The following is a 22,171-nucleotide window of genomic DNA, read 5'->3' on the forward strand; positions in this document are numbered from 1 at the left end:
TGTAAAATCTTTCAGAAACCCTTTTTTTGTTTTACTTAAAACACCTTCTTCACAGTGAATTAACTCCTTTGGATTAACTACTTTTATTTCTATCATTAACAGGCTCATTTGTACAATTTGAAGCTAGTGAGTTTAAAATCTATGAGGATTTTTTTTCTAAGTGACTAAAATAAAATCCAGTGACTTTGTACTTGATGGTGTACACTTTCATGTATTTCCTCATCACACCCTGTAAGGAGCAGAGGTTCCAGGAAATTAAATACATTGTTTTGATTGAATAATAGTGTCTGTCTCACACACACACACACACATATATATTATATATATAGGATCACGAATATAATTATTAAATTGAATATGTCTAAGACATGCAGTTACTAGGAGGTGAAACTAGAATTCCAATCCAGATTGGCAATAAGATTCCAAAGCCCCTGTTTTTTCTGCTATAACACAGAGTATTTAAGTCCTGCATCAGAATGAACTAAAGAAACTAATTAAGACTCAGGCCAAAGAAAATGCAACAAAAGTTTGATTTATTTGATCCTGCTAAAAAAAAAAAAAAAAAAAAAAGTTAGGTCAGCCGTACTGGCCTGAAAGCTTTATTTGTATCACTTCCTTAAAAACAAAATAAAAAACAAAAACTCACCCTAACTGTAGTGTGCGATAATGATATAAAACCCAAAACAAAAACTGTGCATGCAGAGAACTCTAAATGGAAATAAAGGAAATACATCAACTTTAAATAGGAGTTATCTTTAAGTAATGGCCTATGCACCTTTTATTCGTTTTCACTTTCTACTTTTCCATATTTTCCAAATTTTCCATGGTAAGTCTGAATTACTTTTTCAAAGAAATAAATCTTCAGAAAAATTAATTGGTAGAGTAAAATTAGTTGGAAAAAATTTATTTGCTGTTATCAACTTACATTTTTGCCATGAAATATAACAACAACAACCAAAACCTACATAATATCAGGTGATTATGTATGATGTTTGTAAAAAATATTTTAATCAGGGCTTAGTGAGTTAAGGAAACCCCTGCCGTGACAAGCATGCTACCTGTTCAATGGAAGAGAAAAGCTTTAGAGTTTAATTACTATTTGAATGAAGAATTAAGACTTTAAAACCCAGTTGGGCATTAACTCATCAAGGCCTCTGACACAAGTGTTTTAATAAAGCTTCTGAAGTTGATGCCACACAGTAAACAAGGGCAAAAGGAACCAACTCAGTGAATTCCAGTATTGCGTTTCTACTTTCTGAAAGCTGTAACCTGTCTTAAGGAGTTGAGGGAATGGGAAATCTGTTCAGCTCATTTATTTTCAGACTCTAAAATTTCTCCACAGCCTTCATTTAAGTGTAAGCCTCACCTTCCAAGTGTATTCCCAACTGAAAGGGAAATAGCCGTTATAGGAAATTGTTTTATGACTTTGGTGCTTTTAGTTTAAATCATTTTAATTGACATACATTTAATCTGAAAGCTGCAGCATCTGATTCTTTAACAAGTCATGTTCCATAAAGATAGTTCAGGTTTTTCAAAAGTATGCTCACAGTCATCCTAAAAACATATGGTAGACGATGGACAATTATGTTCTGTATGTAAAGAATACCTGAGAAGTGTTACTTTATTCATTTATTCATCAAGCATTTTTTCTGATACTGAAGATAAAAAGAGAAATTGAAATTATCTTGGGCTTCAGGATAACTGTATTTCATTGAGAATTCATTTCTTAATTTCTTAAAGCCACCCCAGGGTAGTAGTGTGTGTGTGTGTGTGTGTGTGTGTGTGTGTGTATACACATGTATGTGTATGTGTGTGTGTGTGTGTGTGTGTGTGTGTGTGTGTGTGTATATATATATATATAAAACATAAGAACTCTAGATTTGGGGTCGTTAAACTTGATCTCATGCCACAGAAGTGCCACATACAATGTAAATGTTCAAATGCTGACTAATATACAACACAAACACTTCCTCCAGTTGCTAAATTGGCAGCATTTAATAAATTCTGGAGAAAAAATGAATAGAGGTCACTTTTTCTTCTCACATGGGGTGACTTTCAGGGAAAGGATTTATGAAAGAGTACAAAATGAAAGTACAGAGTCAAAGTGGTTTTTACACTTAATTTTTAAATATTATTTTACTTTTAAAATAAATAATACAGTCAAAGGGTACAAAAGAATATATAGTAACTACAAGATCCTCTCATTTCCTTGTCCCTCAAGGACGGCGAGCACAACTGTTAGCTGTTTCTCGTAAGAAATACTCTTCAGGACTATACTATGCTTGTGAATGTATAAATATAGACAACGAATAACAGGGTGTTACGCGTTCTGTTAGTCACTTTGCTTTTTCACCTCATTACAGGTCTGAAAATCCTTTGAAACGCCTCAGAGGCCCGGAAGGACCCAGGCCTCGCGGCTGCGGTCCCCTCGCATCACCCTAGGGTGGGGCAGGGCCACTGTCCGCAGGGAGCAGGGCAGACGCCACCGTGGGCCCGCACCCGCCTAGCGGAGGCACAGCACTGTGCGGGGTTGGCTTCAGTTTCGGAACCGTGCGGCCCGGCTGAGGTCACTGGAGAATCCTTGACGCATTACTATCTTGTCCTCGCACCACAGCCACGACCTGGTGCTTCATAACTTTCACGCCTCACTTACATCTTCGTTCAACATTTATATACCCAACAACGTAGATAATGCTCCGTAACCTAGTCACGTTTACTATGGTTTTTAAAGTTTACTTAAAAGCATCTACTGCTATACATACATTCTGTAACTTGCTTTCTTTTCCAATCAACCTATGCTTTTGACAGTTCCTCTTAACACATAGAACTCTAGTACATTCTTTTAAGATGCTATATAGGCCTGGCAGGCGCGGCTCAGTGATTGAGCATCAACCTCTGATCCAGATCAGGGTTCAATTCCTGGTGAAGGCACATGCCCGTGTTTCGGGCTCGATCACCAGTGGGGGGGCGTGCAGGAGGCAGCCGATCAATGATTCTGTTATCACTGATGTTTCTATCTCTCTCTCTCCTCCTCCTCTCTCTGAAATCAATAAAGACATATAAAAATAAATAAATAAAAATAAAATGCTTTATGACTATATCACAATATATTAATCTACTCTCCTATTGCATCTTTCTATTTTTAAATTTTTTTACTAGACACCATGCTGCAATAAATACTTTTGCACCCATTTCCATCCATGCATGTAACATTTTCTCAGTTATATACCTAGCAGCGGAATTGCTAAGCTTGAGAGTATGAACATCAGCTTTACCAGATATTTCACAATTGCTTTCCATAGTGGCACCAACTCATACACTCACTAGCAGTATATGAGAATTACTGTCACTGTGCAGTCATGACAACTCTTGGAAATGTCATAATTTAAATTTTACTGATAGGAGATGGTATCTTACTGTTATTTTTTAATTTTCCTAATTATTAGTGGATAAGCATCTTTTCCTTTGTTTATTAATTGCTTAGATTACTTTTTCTTTAAATTACCTGTTAATGGATTGCATTCATTCTTCAATCCAGTTACTTAGAAAAAGCATTTCCTTTGTCATTTTATGAATTATGAATATCTTTTCATAAGCTATGGTTTATTTTTTATTTTGTTTTTGTGTCCTTGCAGAACATAGGATTTGAAAAAAAAATTACTGCGGTGTCATCAAATCTACCAATCCTTTGCTCTATTTTTTGTGTCTTGTCTAAGAAAATTTTCCACATCTAAATATTATGAAGATATTCCATATTTTTTTTTAAACAAAAGCTGCTTTTAACATTTAGATCTTTAATCCATCTGGAATTTATTTTTGTATATGGTGTGAGAATGGGATCCAATTTTACTTTATTTTTTCCATATGGTTAACCAATTGTCCCAGTACCATTTATTGAATAATTCTGCCTCTCCTCATTGACTTGCAGTGCCACCTTGGTCATATTTCAAGTTTCCACATATGTAAGTATCTGTTTCTGGGCTCTCTATTATGTTCCTTTGGTTTATTTGACTCTTCCTATGCCAATACCACACTGTCTCATTTTCTAGGGCTCTATAAATTCTTGATATCCTTGGTCAGGCAAACTTCCCCCTCCCCCAACTGACTCTTCTTCAAATCTATCTTGGCTATTCTTGATTCTCTGGGCTTCCATATTAATTTTAAGATTTGCTTTTCATAAAGTCTCCTTTGGATTTTGGTTAGAATTTTATTATGTTTATAGCATATTTTGGAGGAAAATCGACATCTTTACATTTTTTTAATGTTGTAGTGTATGTCTGTATTCAAATCTTATTTGTTCTTCAAATATATTTTACTTTCCTGTTAGAGGTCTTAACCATCACGTACTAGGTTTATTACTAGGTACTTTGTACATTTTGTTTTCATTTAATTTTCTAGCTGATTATTGTTGTTTTGTTGAAATGATAATAATTTAATAATTTTTGCATGCTGATTTGAGTCCAGTAAACTTCCGGAAGTTTCTTATTAGTTTGAGTAGCTTGAAAAGCCCTTGAGTTTTCTTTATTTAAAATAAAATTATTTACAAATAAGGACAGTTTTATTGTTTCTTTTTCAAATTTTATACCACTTACTCTTTTTCTTCTTGTATTGTATTGGATGAGACCTTCAACACACCGCTGACTACAAGTGGTTATAGTGCTATCCCTGTCTTGCCGCTGGGAACACTTTTAAATTTCCAATTTAAAAACCTACATCGTAAGCCATCATGGTTCTCTGGCTTTTGGACTTGGACTAGAACTACACCATTAGCTATTCTGTGTCCCTAGCTTGCTGACTGTAGGTCCTGAAACTTGTCAGCCTCCATAACTTATAATAAATGCCAGCGAATTCCTTATAATAAAACACATATATATATTCCTTTGGTTTTCTTTCTCTGGGAAACCCTGAGCAGTATATAGGGTGTCCCTCAAAAATGCATACACACTTTAACAGCTGATAGCTCAATTTTGAAAATGAAATGTATTTTAATAAACACTGCCTTTATAATTATTCAAAGTGTATGTATACATTTTGGGGGGATGCCCTGTGTTTACTACCAGATTTTGTCCATGAACCAAGTTCATCACTCTCACCATTGCCACTATCCTAGTGCAAGGCACCAAGTCATTGCATCTGCATACTGCATTCTCCTTAACTGCTCTTCCCCCTCTCCTGGTTTTGAGATCAATTGTACTTTGCCCTAGTATAGATTATTCTCTACAGAGCAGCCAGAGAGGTCATTTAGAACACAGATCAGAGCTTATCACTCCTCTTCTGGACACCCTCCAAGGTTTTCCATCACCTGTAGAAAAAAATCTAAAGTTCTTTTTTCAGCATACAAAACCACACATGACCTGGGTCCTGGCAATCTCTTCAATCTTCTCTCCTATCTTTTGCTCAGTCTCCCGTAGGCCTGTCCCGCATGCTTGTAAATGTTCCTCCTTGATCCTTGGTCCAAGCAGACTCTTTCCTCAGAGCCTTTGCACTCACAGTTCTCACCGCCTGATATGCTTGCTCACTAAAAAGCTGATTTGTCTCATTTCCTCACTTCTTCCAAGTATCTGTTCAAAATAGCTCCCTTCATTATTTTCTATCACATTATCCTGCTTTGTTTTTCTTTGTAGCAACTATTATGTCACATTATAAAGTTTAGCTATGGGATTATTTTTTGATTCATCCATTTGAATGTCAAATACCTGAGGCAGAGAATTTTTCTCTTTGTCTACCTATCCTAACCCCTTTTCCTGTGACAATGCCAAATGCAAAGTAGATGCTAAATGAACCCTATTAATTAATAATTCATTAGTAACTAAATGTGTAAATATTATTACTTTTTTCTACATTGATGATTTGATTATGTACCAATATGCTTGATAGGTTTTCAGGTATTGAAACAGCTTTGCACTCCTGAAATAAACATGACTTGAACATGATGTGTGTGTATTTTTATTATATTTAATACACTGATGAATTCAATTTGTAACATTTCATTAAGGATTTTTATGTCCACATAGGAATTGTTCTGTAGATGTCCCTGCCTAGTGTGGATATCAACAGCATGTTAAGCTTACAAATGGGCCCAGCCAGCTTTGCTTTTATTTTTGTCATAAGCAACTGATATAAAATAGCAGATATTTGGTTTTAGAAAGTTTGTTAAAATGCACCTATAAAGATGTCATAGCTCAGTGTCTTTGGGGAAGGAAACTTTTAATTTGTTTAATAGTTATTGATTTATTCATGTCTTCAATTTTTCTCTCCAGTCACTTTGGGTAATTTATATTTTTGTAGAAAATTACCAGTTCATCAAAAATTTCAACTGATTTTGTATGTTCCTATTATTTTTAATATCTGTACTGTGACTATATTTATCTCGTTTTTATTATGAATTATATGTGCTCTTTCTTTTTTTAATTCTTTTATCAAAGCTCCAATTTTTAGGCCTATTGATCCTATATATTATTTCTTTATTTTCTACTATTAATTTGTGCTCTTATCTTATTTCCTTAGATTACATATGCTTTTTTGGGTTTTTTTTCTTACTTTTTAGCCTCCTGAGTTAACACTTAACTGATTTAAGTCTTTCTTTATTTTAAAATATGAAAGGCTCACCTAGCTGGGTGTGGCTCAGCAGCTGAGCATCGACTTAGGATCTAGGAGATCACGGTTTGATTCCCGGTCAGGGCACATGCCCAGATTGTGGGCTGGATCCCCAACAGGGGTCCTGCAGGAGGCAGCCGATCAATGATGATTCTCTTATCATTGATGTTTCCATCTCTCTCTCCCTTTCTCTCTCTGAAATCAATAAAGATATATTTTAAATATATATATATATACATATATATGTGTGTGTATATATATATATATGAAAGGCTCTACTTTTGCCACCATGTACCCATTTTGCTGTATCCCTCAAGTGTTATATATAGAATTACTTTTATTTTCATTTCTATTAAAATATTTTTCTAACACATGAGGTGTATTCTAAAATCCAAACATATGTGGGTCCTTTAAGACTAGTTTTAAAATGTTGATTTCTTATTTAATGGCACTGTGGTCAGAAAAATATGGTCTATATAATATTTATTTCTTGTAATTTATTAAAATGTCCTTAGTGGCTTAACACATGGTTATTTTTTAAAAATATATTCCATATGTACTTGAAAGAAGTACACACTTTTATTTGGGAGGATACGGAGCTATATAAATTTCTTTATTTGAGTCTTCTATATCCCTTTTGTTTTTTGTCTATGGACTATGAAGTTATATTTTAAGTATATAGAAGTTCATGATATATATTCTTCATGGAGCATTACTTTTATATCATGTGATGTATATCTTCATTCCTACTGATGCTTTTTGCTTTAAATTCTATCTTGTCTGATATCAGTATCAGTACAGACTGCTTAATATTTGTATAGTATATCTTTTTACCATATCTTTAACTCATAGCATTAAGAAGTTATGAAACTTGCTCCAGGTCATGCAGCTAACATGCAGAAACACTAAAATTTGGACCCAGGCAATCTTCAATTGACACCCGCATGCTCAGTTGCTAAACTATGCCGTCTCCTGGAATGTGCTTCCAGTCTTGGAGCCAGGTGAGCCTGTGTCTTCACACCCATTCTACTGGGTTTCTTCTTCACAGAGATGTTTATCCTGTGTTTGATACTCCGCAGGTCTCATTTTGTTATTTATGCATCATCTCCATGCACTTCTTCATCTGTTCTATATCTTGTTTAACAATATTTTTTGAGATGGTTTCATATCATCACATATAAAGCTGCCTCATTATGTTTAATGGCATCATAGTATTTCATTGTATATCTTTCAATGTTTAGTTAGTCTCGTAAAGGTGGGCATTTAGGATGTTTCCAATATCTTGCTATTACTGACAATACTGCAATAAATAAACTTATACATAAGTAGTTTGGAAATATTATAGTATATTTGCATAATAAATTTCTAATAATGGAATTGTTGGGCCAAAGATTATATGTATTTACCAATTTATGAATAACTATTGCATAATTGTTTTCCACAGTGGCTGGATAAGTTATACTCCCCAAAATAGTGTATGATAGTTTCAATTTCCCCCACAATATCACCAATTGTATAGTTTTAAACTCTTTGATCTTTATAAATCTGATAAGTAAAAAAAGCTGTAAACCTATTTTAATTTTCATTTATTTTCTCTTTTTGCATTTTTAGCAGATGTATTTACTTTTCCAGCTTTATCGAGATATAATTGATATATAACATGTGTAAGTTTAAGGTATACAATGTGATTATTTGTAATACATATATGTTGTTAAATGATTATCACAATAAGGTTAGTTTTCATCCATCACATCACATAGTTATCTTTTGTGTGCATTTGTGGTGAAAACATGTAAGATTTACTCTCTTAGCAACTTTCAAGTATACAATACACTATTGTTAACTATAGTCACCATGCTCTACATTAGATCTCTAGAACATATTCATCTTGTAGCTGAAAGTTTGTACCTTTGATCAACATTTCCCCATTTCTTCCATCTCCCAGCCCCAGCAACCACCAATAAAGTCTGTTTCTACGAGTTTAGCATTTTTTAGATTCTACATACAAGTGAAATCATACAGCATTTGTCTTTTTCTGACTTATTTTAGTTAGCATAATGTCCTCAAGTTTCATCCATAGTGTCACAAATAGAATGTCTTTATTTTTTATGGCTGAATAATATTCTATTATACATATAATATTATATATCCACTGACACTTTGGTTGTTTCCATGTCTTGGCTATTGTTAATAATGCTGCAGTGTACATGGGAATAGGAATATCTTTTCAATATCTTCCTTTCATTTCCTTAAGATATATACTCAGAAGTGGAATTGCTGAATCATATAGTAGTTATATTTTTTATTTTGATTTTGAGGAACCTCCATACTGTTTTTTTATAGTGGCTGTACCAATTTGTCTTCACACTAACTGTGCACAAGGGTTCCTTGCCTTCATATCCTCGCCAACACTTGTTATCTTTTGTCTTTTGGACGACAGCAATTCTAACAGGTGCGCGGTGATATCCAATTGTGGTTTTAATTTGCATTTTCCTGATGATTACTGATGTCAAGCACCTTTTCATGTACCTGGTGTCCATTTGTTTGTCTTTTTTGGAAAAATATTCAGTTCCTCTGTCCATTTTTAAATCAGGTTGTTTGTTTTTCACTCAGTTGTATGAGTTCTTTATATATTTTAGATACAAACCCTTTATCAGATATGTAACTTGCAAATATTTTCTCTCATACCATGGGTTGTTAGCTTTTCATTTTGTGGATTGTTTCTTTCTTTTGCTGTTCAGAAGCTTTGTAGTTTCACTCCAAGAGATTCAGCAGCCTTCCTCTGTGTCAGGGTTCAGACACGAATGTACCTCTAGTGTCACAGACGTGAGTTTTAGCTTCTTTGTATCTTGTTTGTGTTTACTTGTGTAATTTCTCAGAAGAGAGGCTGAGAATATCTTCTTCATCTCACCAGTTACAGAACTGCAAATCTTATGTTTAAATTTTAAAGAGTTTCTATGACCAATAACTTTTAATATTCCCTTTGAACTTCTTCACTGCTTTCGTTTATGACTCTTTAGTTACATCCATTCCTTTCTTTATGACTATCTACAACTTATTGTTTTTGTTTTGTTTTTAATATATCTTTATTGATTTCAGAGAGAGGAAAGGAGAGAGAGATAGAAACATCAATGATGAGAGAGTCATTGATCAAGCCCGCAACCTGGGCATGTGCCTGGACCGGGAATCGAACCCTAATCGCCTGGATCCTAGGTCACCGCTCAACCGCTGAGCCACGCCCAGCCGGGCTACAACTTATTGTTGATACTGTTCAATTAAATTTTAGAAATAAGGGCATAATACTAACAAAACATAAAAAACAGTTGCCTACAACCTCTGGCGTATATTTCATGATCATATTATTTTTCTACATTATCACTTCCAGGATAGTATTACAGTTAAGAGAAATTTAAAAGTGTATGTTCAATAACAAGGTCATAGTGATCCTGTGAAAAGCGTTTTTCCGTCTGATAAGCATAAACACGATGATGACTAATGGACAGATGAATTGCAATGGTTCATTCCAAAATATACACGTTACCCTCAGGACCATTATACAAAATCTGTGCTTTATTTGAAATTGGTAAGCTGATATCAAAAGGTATTATTTTGAAATGTCATGGCAATTAATGATGGAAAAGTATGTTCATATACATTTTCATACCAAAGACTGTAACTGTTGGAAGTGTCTTTTCCTTTAGTTAAAGAATCCAATATATTTGGATTAATAGGCAACTTTAAAAAAAAAAAAAAAAAGTCAGTTTATCAGTTTGGGAGGGGAAGGCCCAGGCCCACAACACACTCCAGGCTGTATTTTACGGAAGTATAAGGTTTTATTCAACTTCCTCTTTCTGCTGGCTGCTTGCTTGGCTAGCTGTGAAGGGCCATGTGATTGTAGCAAATGCTGGATGTAAATTTATATCTTTGGCATAAAATGAAAGATAAACTTATCGGAAATCTAAAAATGTTTTTGCTTGTCTAACAATTTGATCTTAGAAGTTACTGTATATCACCTTAGAGAGGGAGAGGGACAGAATTAACGTCAATAGTCTAAATATTGCCTTGGGCTCCTGGCAGGTTTTCCACACGAGGCGATGGGGTGCGATTAATGCTCACCCAGAAGAACACTCAGATATTCCCCATCACAGGCCCAACCATAACCTGGGAGCTGGAAAGGGCTGAATGCTAGATCCCCTGACGACTGACGATTAAAGCAACTTGGCCCAATGCAGCATTAAATTTAGGCTCTAGAACTCAATAATTCAAGTTAAATTAGTAAAAGTGAGAGATTTAAGTTTACATCCAAATCTTTGAAGACAAAATAATCAACATATCTACCCGACTAAATGAAAATCTCCCTGCCCTTATATCCACAGCTTCTTTTTTTTCATATTCAACCTTCGTAGGCACTTATAAATTAGATACCCTTGTTCCCTAACAATAAGGTTGTTGCCACAGCTGCACCAGTTCTATCCCCCCCTCTCTGATTTTGGGGGGGGACTGGAAACCAATGTGGTTTGTTTTTGTACATAGCAACTTGGCCCAGATCACAGGAAGACCACAAAAGAGTCTGATAACACATTTAGACTCAGACTGCACATGCAAAAATAAAAATATATGTCCAAAAACCACTCTTTCACTCTCACTGCTATGCTTAAAACACCGAAGTTGCTGTTGTTGTTGTTTGCGTTTCCTGCTCACACTACATGCCCATGGTGGTCAGCTGGGTGTCTGCCCCTCACCAGCCTCACTCGGGGACACGCAACACTGGTGAAAACTGCCACAGAAAGAAGGGGAGGGGGAAAGCACACGGTGTCCCTTAAAGCTTCCACATGGAAGGGACACATGAGACTCACTCTCGCATTTCACCAGTAAAAGCAAGTCACGTGGCTCGGCCTGGCGTCAAGCAGATGGATATTGGAGGCTAGCAGCACAATCTACCACTTGATCTTTTCGTAACAGGTCTGGGCATTTGCTGTGTAAGAACATTTTTTTTCAGACTATGTCATACAAAACATGAAAAGCACAGTTATTTCCTTCTTCCCTTAGATGACATATAAATAAGCACACCTGGACCAATGTAAAGGTAAATCAAAGTGTAATTAAGTAATAAAGAATGTCCCTCAAAATCTTACTGCTTTTAGGTTCATCCAAAAAGCAGTAAGAACATGAAATGCCATCTTAAGACAATGTCATGGAGGCAGGCCAGGCATTCATCAAACCTCTTTAAAACAATTGTTCTTCGTTCAAAATTATTCACTTCATAATTATGATTGCCCTAGTTTTCTCTGACCAGTCATAATCAGTCTAAATATATAACCAGTATCCCTATAAATTAGAGGGTGTGGCAAAAGTAGGTTTACAGCTATGTGTACCCAAAATACAGAGTTTATTCTTGTATTATTATTTAATTATTGCACTGTTTTTCCATACAAACAACTGTAAACCTACTTTTGCCATACCCTGTATATTAAACCACTTCACACCTGTCAGAATGGCTGCCATCAACAAATCAACAAACAACAAGTGTTGGTGAGGGTGCGGAGAAAAGGGAGCCCTTGTGCACTATCACTGGGAATGCAAACTGGCGCAGCCACTATGGAAAACAGTATGGAGTTTCCTCAAAAGATTAAAAATGGAACTACCATATGGTCCAGCATTTTCACTTCTTGTATTTATCCAAATAAATCCAAAACACTGATTTAAAAAGACATGTGCACTCCTATGTTCATTCCAGCAGTATTTGCAATAGCCAAGATATGGGAGCACCTAAGTGTCCATCAATAGACATAGATAAAGAAGATTTTGAGGGGAAGTGTATAACGGAATATTACTCAGCCATAAAAAAGAATGAAATCTTGCCACGTCAACAACGTGAATGAACCTAGGACATATTACTCTAAGTTAATAAATCAGACAGAGAAAGACCAAAAAAAATAATATGGTTTTATGGTTTTACATATTAGTTAAATCACTTATATGTGAAACCATAACTTAGATATGAAACCACATAATATATGAATGAGCAAAACAGAAACAGTCTCACAGATACAGAGTCCAAACTGGTGATGCCAGATGGTTGGGGGGTTGGGATATGGGTGAAAAAAAGGAAAGGACTAGGATATACAAATTGCCAATTATAGAAACAGTCACAAGGATATCAAATACAACATAGGGAATATAGTCAATAATATTGTAATAACTATGTATGGTATCAGAAGAGTACTAGACTTATTTGGAGTAATCACTTTGCAGGTTATATAAATGTCTAATTACTATGTTGTATACCTGAATCTAATATAATATTGTATGTCAACTGTACTTGAATTTTTTTAAAATTTAAAACATCTAAAAATGTGATGGCTAGTTTATTTTCAGTGTATATTAATAAAATTATTTTCAGGGTTTTATTGTGACCAGTCTATTTAAAAAGCATTATGCCAGGCAAAGAGTTGATTATGACACAATGCCTGACCTTGAAGAGATGAGTATTTAGGTGGAGGGAAAGCTTAGAATGGAGAAGATATACAGAAATATATGCTAAAATTTCTTAAGCAAATGGGTTTTAAATTTGTTGCAGTTGTTGATCCTTCCTCAATTGAAATCTTATATGTAAGTCAAAGTTATTAGACATAAAAAAGCAGAGCTCTTCTGATTAAAATGTGAATGGGACCCCATGAATCTCTCCTGATATACTCTTATCTTAGCTCCTTACAACCCCTTAAGTTTCTTCTATAGAAGCTCTTGGGTTTTTGGAGCACAGCATAGAGAAATTTTTTTTAAAAAGAAACATTTTTAAACCCTGCTGTATATACACATATGTTTATTTTGTCCAAATAATTTAGGACGGATATAGATAATGTATAGCAGCCATTGATAGGTAGCAATTTCTTGCTATATGTGTTGGAATGGCCATGCCACAGACTAGAGTATTAAAGTAGAAATAAGAAGGGAACAGAGATGAGGTAGAAAAGGAGTGAAGGATAGCAGTTGGTAAAGTTTCTTTCTCATCATATTATAGAATAAACAAATTGATAGTTGATAAACAAATCAGATTTTTCAAATCCAAAGTTCTATGAATAAAATTTTATGAGGATTATTGCCAATTCCTCAGTTTTCACCAAATGACTATGTCAATTGATGAGTACTATGAGCATTATGCAAATGTCTGCAGACATTTGTAGGATTCATGTTTAGAGCACTATATATATTAGGGCATTCCCGGTAGGTCTTAGGTTGAGATAGATACGAGGTAACCTCATGTTTTTAGAAGCTGATGCTTTGAAATTAATTAAACTCTGAGCAACTGGTTCAGTTTTGCCTTACCAAAATCCATGAGGTGGGTGCCTGAGTATGAAAGCAACCTAAAGTTGTACATATTGGAGTTACCATTTTCTGGTAACTAGCTGTTGAAACTAAAAAAAAAAAAAAAAAAGGGGGTTAGACCCTCACTAATTTATTTTGCATTCACTTTTCTTTTTCTGCCATGTAAGAACATTAAAAAAATGATTGCAAGGACGCTTAGGATAAAGGCAGGAAAATAAATATGCATTTGTTTTTATTGATTTCAGAAAGAGGAAGGGAGAGGGAAAGAGAGATAGAAACATCAATGATGAGAGAGTCATTGATCGGCTGCCTCCTGCTGGGGATCAAGCCCGCAGCTGAGGCCTGTGCCCTGACCGGGAACTGAACCGTGATCTCCTGGGTCATAGTTCGATGCTCAATGGCTAAACCAGGCCAGCTGGGCTAAATATGCTTTTTTTTTTAGTTTGGGTTATGGGGTTCTAGAATTTTCATGACACAGTTTTCAGACACATAGTTCAATGATTTCGTGTCTCATGACCAGGTAACTCATGGACTTTCTCATCCATTTGTTTTTGAGGGCGATATCTTAAAGAAGAAGTTGGCCATATATATGGATGGGTGATATATAGTACATGAGTAGCAAAGCGAAATTAAATTAATCAGAGGGGAAAAAATTAATCAGAGGAGCAGAGCTTTCAACGGAGGGAAAAAAACCTACAGAAAGTTAAAGAGGAAAACATAATTAGTTAGAAAGGGTAGTAAAATAGCTTTTATTTAAATGTTGGAGATAAACACAGGTTCCCAAATAAATACATGCTTGGGAGAGAACTACATAGAAGGGGAGATTATTGGAATTTGATGACAGAATATTACTAGCAGATGTTTCTTTTTAGGAAGATACACATTAATATTGATGTGTTGTTCCAGCTTGTTTGCAGTCCTTCCAAATTGTCTGGAATAGCTGCTATATAGAGCAATCACATATGGTTGGGTAAGTTGCACACTGCACAAGACAGCACATCTAAGAGGGTGACATAAAAGTCACGGATTCTAATATTTATTATAACAATATTCCCTACTGAAGTAAAACGTCATGAGAAAGAGGCACTTTTTTTTCTAATTTGCACAAAGATGTATGTGTTAGCAATAGTCCTACAATGTATATTAAAGAAGTTTTCATTCTTATATAGAATTACTTCAACTCTATCCAAGATGTTCTTTGGCCAGAAGAATAGATGAACCACACCTCTTTTTTTTCTTATCATGCCCATGAATGCAGGCTAAGTGCTCATTAGACCTTTGTACCCTTTTGACATCCTAAAGGGCAGGTGGCATCTAAAAGCTTGGGAATAAACCCAAAACAGTTTGCTTTACTAATAAAAGATGAGGAATGGGTAGTTCCAAAGAGAAAAAGAATAACTGGATTTGGCAAAGGAAATACTATTTTCTGGATTGTTTACTGCCTGGCACATAGTAGCTACTCAAGAAAATATTTCTGGAATGAATGAATGTCTGTAGAAAATGACATCTCTAGAATGATCCAAGGTCGTCTTTTCTTCAGAATCAGTTCAGAAGCTAAGTATTGGCAACTTCATGTAGGATAATAATACCAATGACAATGATGATGATGAAACCGATATTACATTGTAGGACTTTACATAGACTCTAGCAACCAATCTCTGTTACACCCCTGTGGTTTCCTAAGACATGTCTGTTCAGTTATATCCAGCCAGCTGTTCTCCTTCCTAATTAGCTCAACGCACACTTTCTGACTGGATCCTCAGGCATACTTGACATTTTCATCAAGAGAAGGAAAATCATTTCAAGTCCAAAGGATAAGCACCATCATGGTAAAAGGTCATAAAACACTAGGAGTTGCTCTTTAGCAAGAGATTTTGAAGATAAGTCCAAAGAAAACATGGGACATGGTTTGGAACAAGTTTGCGTATACTTCATCATCAGGGCTGTGGTACACAGTCTGAGGAGGCTCCGGGGGATACGAACACCAGTGGAAAGGAGGGGTTTGCTTGCATTGGCTATAATAAATATGTTTTTACAATAAACAAACGGGTGGCCATAAGACATGCATGTCTGATGTTGAAGGAAAGCCTGTTTGCACCAAATAAATTACAGAAACAGTTCAAGAGCAGGTCATTCTAGTGAAAATATTATCCCTCCACTACTAGCTGGGTTAGTGTCAGGTTAGGTTATCTTTTGTCCGAGTGCCAATCATACTGGCTAAACCTGCTTAAGGGTAGTCTGTTGCAACTTGTATACACTTTGGTGTTTTCAGAAACCTTATGCACTTTTAATTTTAGTTACATATGAACTCTACTTACTTTTTTCCTCTTAGGACCCACCTCTCCCCTGACTGTCTTTGAGCTTGGAAATCATCCCTCACTGCGCTCATGTCCCCCCGCCTCTGCCCTATTCTATGTGACTGCATTCCAAATGAATGCCTGGGATGGAGGCCAGGCTGATGATGCCAATCCTGCACAAATCACAGAGCAGACATAGCTGATCCAAAGTGCATCATTTATTCAAAGTCCAGTCCTTAGTTCACTGAAGGCAAATGGCTTTGAAAAGATGGCCAGCAAAAACAATGAAGTAAGAATCTTTTGAGGGAATTAATTTCATCAAGATTTGGGGGAAATTTTCAGGCATTTGTAAACTTTGGCTTTTTAGAACACTGCAGGAATTCTATATTCTTAACTTAAAATGGGGCAACTCAGTATGGCTTTTGGTCCCTTTGTTGTCCAAGCCTCTGTACAAAAAAGAACATAGAATTAATGGGGAAGGTAACAGATGGGCACTTCTCAGTGGCTGACAACACAACCTTCAGAATCAACCATTAGCACTTCTGATGCTGCAATTTGCAAAGGTTTGCAAAGAAAACAAAAGCTTCAAGTCAGTATTCTATCATGAAAGATTAATGGAGCCCTCAAAAATTGGAATAGGTATCTGAGAGAAGTTATCTGTGGACACTGTCTCAATTACCCTTCTGTTTCTTTCAGGGACTAAGTCATTTAAAAATAAATGTCTATTAAATCCTTGGTATTATTGATGTTTATAATGGTGTATCTTTCTTGGACAATATATCTCTTCTTAATTTTTTAACTAGTAGGAACAGGTGTTCCTCCTTTCTCTGCTTATAGTATATTGGTGTGATAGTGGAAAAAGTCCAGAGCTTCCAGACAAAAGAGTAGGAGTTGAGTTTCAACTCCATCACTTAAAAACTGGGAAAATTATTGAAACTCTCTGAGCCTCAGTCCCCTCAACCATAAAATGAGTATCATAGTAATAGACTCCTCACACAGGTTTTGGTGATAATTGAAGACAATAATGTATGAAATGAAGTAGTCAAGACTTATATAAATATAATTTGTCATTGTGACTGCTGTTTACAATCTGGTAAAAAGCTCATGACACCTATGATGCCAGTGTGAACTTTGGTTCACATCCAAATTACCAGTAGAACTTGATAAAAACACAGTATCATAGGCTGTACCATCACTGATCTGGTGGGGCTGACTGGGGTTGGGCCAGGAAATTTCTATGTAAAAGTGAATAAATAGACCAAGGTTTGAATATACAAGAATCTCCCTCTACTTTAGGATGTTTCTGTCAATACAACTTATGCATCTTTTAGATGGACTAGGCTTACAAATAGAAACTTGATTTCCAGAACAACCTGTGGTGATCCATCTGCTAAAACTCTGGTCAACTCTAAAGATGGGTTCTAAGCATATCAATATAAAATGCATAGAAATTCAATTTACCTGGTGGTAACAATTTGAGTTAAGAGACAGTAAGGAAAGTTGGTATTAATTCATTAAGATATCTGCCATGTTCTCACTAATATCAGGGGAATATGTGCATTTACTGGTCAATAATTCTATAGAACCCACAGTTCCATAAATGATTTTAGAACAGTATAAAAAATGAGAGGAGATGGTAATTTTCGGTTTCCTTCTTATTTACCACAGATGGGCTGAATTATTAAGAGTGTCCTAAATCTCTCTTAATGCATATTATGAGGCCTATAGTGGTTAAGACTGACTTGACATGTTCTTGAAAGAATTTTGTACTGAACCTTTCTGAAGTACCAAAAAAAAAAAAAAAAAAGATCAGTTACCATTTTGTTATTTTTCATTCTCATTCACCTCTGAACTTCCTGGTTCAGTCTGAGGCCAAAGTAAAAATTGCCAAAACACCACAGGAAAGGCTGCTCTCACAGTATTTCTGGCTCACCAAAAATTTCTTGAGAAAGCCAGTTTCCATGAGAGTTCAGTTCCAATTTTTCAGACCCAAGAAAACTCAGGATAGTTCAGATAAAGTTCAGATAAGCATTCAAATTTTCAGTTACCTGTGCCAGATGAACCACTAAGTCATTTGACATGTCCACATCACTGTTTTAGGACCGAACAAAATCAACTAGAATTCTGACCCAGTGTGGATAATGTTGGAGGAGTACGATATACTGAGAAGCCACTAGAGATTAATGGATAATTTGTTCTTCTTTAAAATATAAAAATGTGAAACAAAAGTAATGACCTGGTGGCTTATTTTAGATATAAATGAGATTTAAATGAAGTAACCTATCAACATCAAACATTAAACAGTAGCTTGTCCGAGAAAAGTTACTGTGGTAACCAACACAAGATGTAATTTGTAGGAATGATATTTTGCCCACCTATTTATCTTTCTTAGCTTTCTCCTTCCCCTCCTTCCTTAAAAGTGGAAACAATAGTACTAACACCACTATATGTTCCAGGAGGTACAATGAAAGAGTGATCCTAAGACCTGAAAATTGCCTGAGAATCAAGTTGTCCTATAGCCATGGAGTGGGACAAAGAGGAAAAAGAGTACTGTAACTTTCAAATAATCATGTAAAACCTTACCTTTGAGGCTAGAAATTACCCTCTGAGGCAAGAAATAAGTTATGAATTGTTCAAAGGGGGAGTGATGTCACAATTAATTTACTCCCCAGGGGCCAAGATCCTTTCATAAACCATCATCAAAGAAAAACATTACATGCACATCAGCACCAGTCTTATGATAATACAATCCACCATGATGTGACATTTGGTACAGAAATGTTTTATTCTTGGACTCAAAGAGATTCAGCTATTATAAGTGCTAGAAGAAAATTACTATAACACGGTTTCATCTATAATACCTTTTTGTGGCAAGAGGTCTAAAGACGGTGATACAGCAAAATTCTATCATGCTCAAATACAGTAATCGAGAAAAACAAGGCCATAAGAAACTGGCAATAGCTCCCATTAAAAAGGAGTTCAGTACATTTATCATTCCACTAAAACTTTTCCAGTCTTTTCCCCTCCCTGGAGATGTATAAGCATTAGCAAACCAAATCAGCATTTTCCTCACCCAGCATAAATCATCACTTGTTTTTAGCAAATTGGGAGAGAACCTACTTGCAAGAATGATTATCATACCTATGGACTGTTCAGTGATTCTGTTTATAACTACAGAAACATATTTAAGTAAATATTTCCAGTGTAGATAGGCATTTTGAATTATTTAGGCAAGAAAAAACTAATTCCTATAATTTTAAAATGCTTTCTTTTTATTTGCTTTCTTTTTAGTCCAACATTCTGCCACGCAACTTGAAAAATGAATTACTCATGTTATTTGTATATATTTACCACACTTAGTAAGTAATTACTGATTCATACATCAGAAGGATAGACGTGGCTTATAAGTATAAGCATCGAAGCCTCTTAATAATGTTAATTTTTCAAATTTTAGAAAGATAAAGCAATTGACTCTGGTCATGTATTATCCCTAACAATATTAAATAAAAGTGTAAATAATTAGTAATTCATAGTATTAATCAAAATTTCTATTTAAACTCTAACTGAATATACTCATATATTTTGAAAGGAATAAATTACAACACAACCAGGGAAAATATGCTGTAATTAATATAGCATAAATATATCAAAGAGTATGAGCCTTAATATTCTGGTAGACTAAAAATAACTTGAACCACTCAGCATGGCCACCTGACTAATTCAAGTTGGGAAATAACTTCTTTCTCTTCCCATGACCACTCATTTGAGAAGAAATATTACTTGTAATAAACAATGAAATAAAGGATAATAGAAACAAAAACACAAATTCGAAACAACATATGCACCCTTATGTTCATTGCAGCATTATTTACAATGGCCAAGATTTGGAAGCAGCCTAAGTGTCCATCAGTAAATGAGTGAATTGAAAAAGCTGTGGTACATTTACACAGTGGAATACTACAAGGCTGTAAAAAAAAAAAAAAAAAAATCTTACCTTTTGTGACAGCGTGGATGGACCTGGAGAATATTATGCTAAGTTCACTAAGCCAGTTAGAGAAAGACAAGTACCATGTAATTTCACTTATGAATCTAACAAACACAAAAAACTAACAAACAAAATAGAAACAGACTCAGATACAGAGAACAGACTGACAGCTGTCAGAGGGGAGGGAGTTTGGGAGGCTGGGTGAAAAAGATGAAGGGATAAAGAAAAAAAGACACAGACAAAAGTATGGTGATGATCAGAGGGAAAGTGGGGTGGGGGGAGGTAGGAGAGGGTGAAGGGGGATAAATGGTGATGGAAGGAGACTTGACTTTGGGTGGTGAACACACAATACAATATACAGATGATGGATTATAGAATTTACACCTGAAACCTACATAATTTTATTAACCAATGTCACCCCAATAAACTCAATAATAAAAAATTTAAATAAATAAAAAAGAAAATATACACATAGACAAATGTTTAAATCATTAGCTATCTTTTAATATAGAATGTATTATTTATTAAATGCTACTAATTGCTAGGCATTCTTCTAGGCATTGCTTCCAGATCTATATTCTCAGACCTAACCATTTACTCTATTATAAGATTAGGTTTTCAGCTGCATGCAAGGCACCACCCAAATTTTGAAATATAACATGTTGAAAATTAAAATCATTTCACCCAGCCCTAGGCCATTTTTCTCAGTGGTTAGAGCATCGGCCCACAGACTGAAGGGTCCTGGATTCGATTCCAGCCAAGGGCATATGCCTCAGTTGCAGGCTCAATCCCCAACCCTGGTCAGGGTGCACGAGAGAGGCAGCCAATCAATGTGTCTCTCTCACATCAATGTTTCTCTCTCCCTCCCTTCCCCCGCCCTCTCTCTGCCTTCCACTCTCTCTGAAAAGCAATGGAAAAAATATCTTTAGGTAAGGATTAAAAAAAAAATTATTTCACCCATTGTGAAAGTGACACCTACTGCTATAAATACATTCCCATCACTGTATGTGAAATATTCTTTTCCTATCTTTTTTTTTTTAATCCTCACCTGAGGATATGTTCATTGACTTTTCAGAGTGAGAGGAAGGCAGAGAGAGAGAGAGAAACATCGACTGGCTATCTCCCATATGCATCCTGACTGGGGATCAAACCCACCACCTAGGTATGTGCCCTGGCCAGGAATCAAACCTGCAACCTTTCCATGCATGGGATGACACTCCAATCAACTGAGCCACACCATCCGGGACTTCCTATCTATTTTTAATTTTCTCCCAGCTTAAAGGAAAAAAGAAGCAAAAAGGCAAATAATGCAATGATTATGGTACTGGGATAATCAATTAGGCTGATAGCCCAAGCTGTGAAGGTCAAAAAAACAAACTGGACACAGGAGCTATAAAGATTAAATGGAAGATTCACTGGGGTGCTCACCTTTGAGATGTGTAGAGTTAGTTGATGGTCTTTAGTTGATCTTGGAGGGAAAGTTATGTGAAATCAATAGGATCCTGAAAAATGGTGTGAGCCTTTCAGACCACTTGAATGGTGAAGAGACCAGTCCCAGAGGTAAGGATTGGCTTGATTTAAGAACAGATGCAGATATAAAATCTGTGAATAGGCCTCGGGCAACCTGCATAGTATGGAGACACAGTCAGTGATAAGAAGAACCCCTTGAAGGCAAAACCATTCTCCAAAATTAACAGCCCATCTAATCTTGAGCAAGTCACTCAGCCTCTTTGGGCCTCAGTTTTCTCATCTGTAAAGCTGTAAAAAATCATCTTTCTTCATAGGATCACTGAGTGGCTCAAGGAAAACTAAAAAGAACAAGAACTTTCCCCAGGTAACTACTGTGGTTCCAGAATGTACTCCTCCAGACCTCTAGCTACAGAGAAGGGCACTACAGGATTGTTTGTTATTTTAATAAACAACTCACCACATTGGCTATTAGGTTCTCTCACAAATGCATTCTATA

Source organism: Miniopterus schreibersii, assembly GCF_964146895.1.
Source record: "Miniopterus schreibersii genome assembly, chromosome: 2".
NCBI classification, from domain to species: Eukaryota; Metazoa; Chordata; class Mammalia; order Chiroptera; family Miniopteridae; genus Miniopterus; species Miniopterus schreibersii.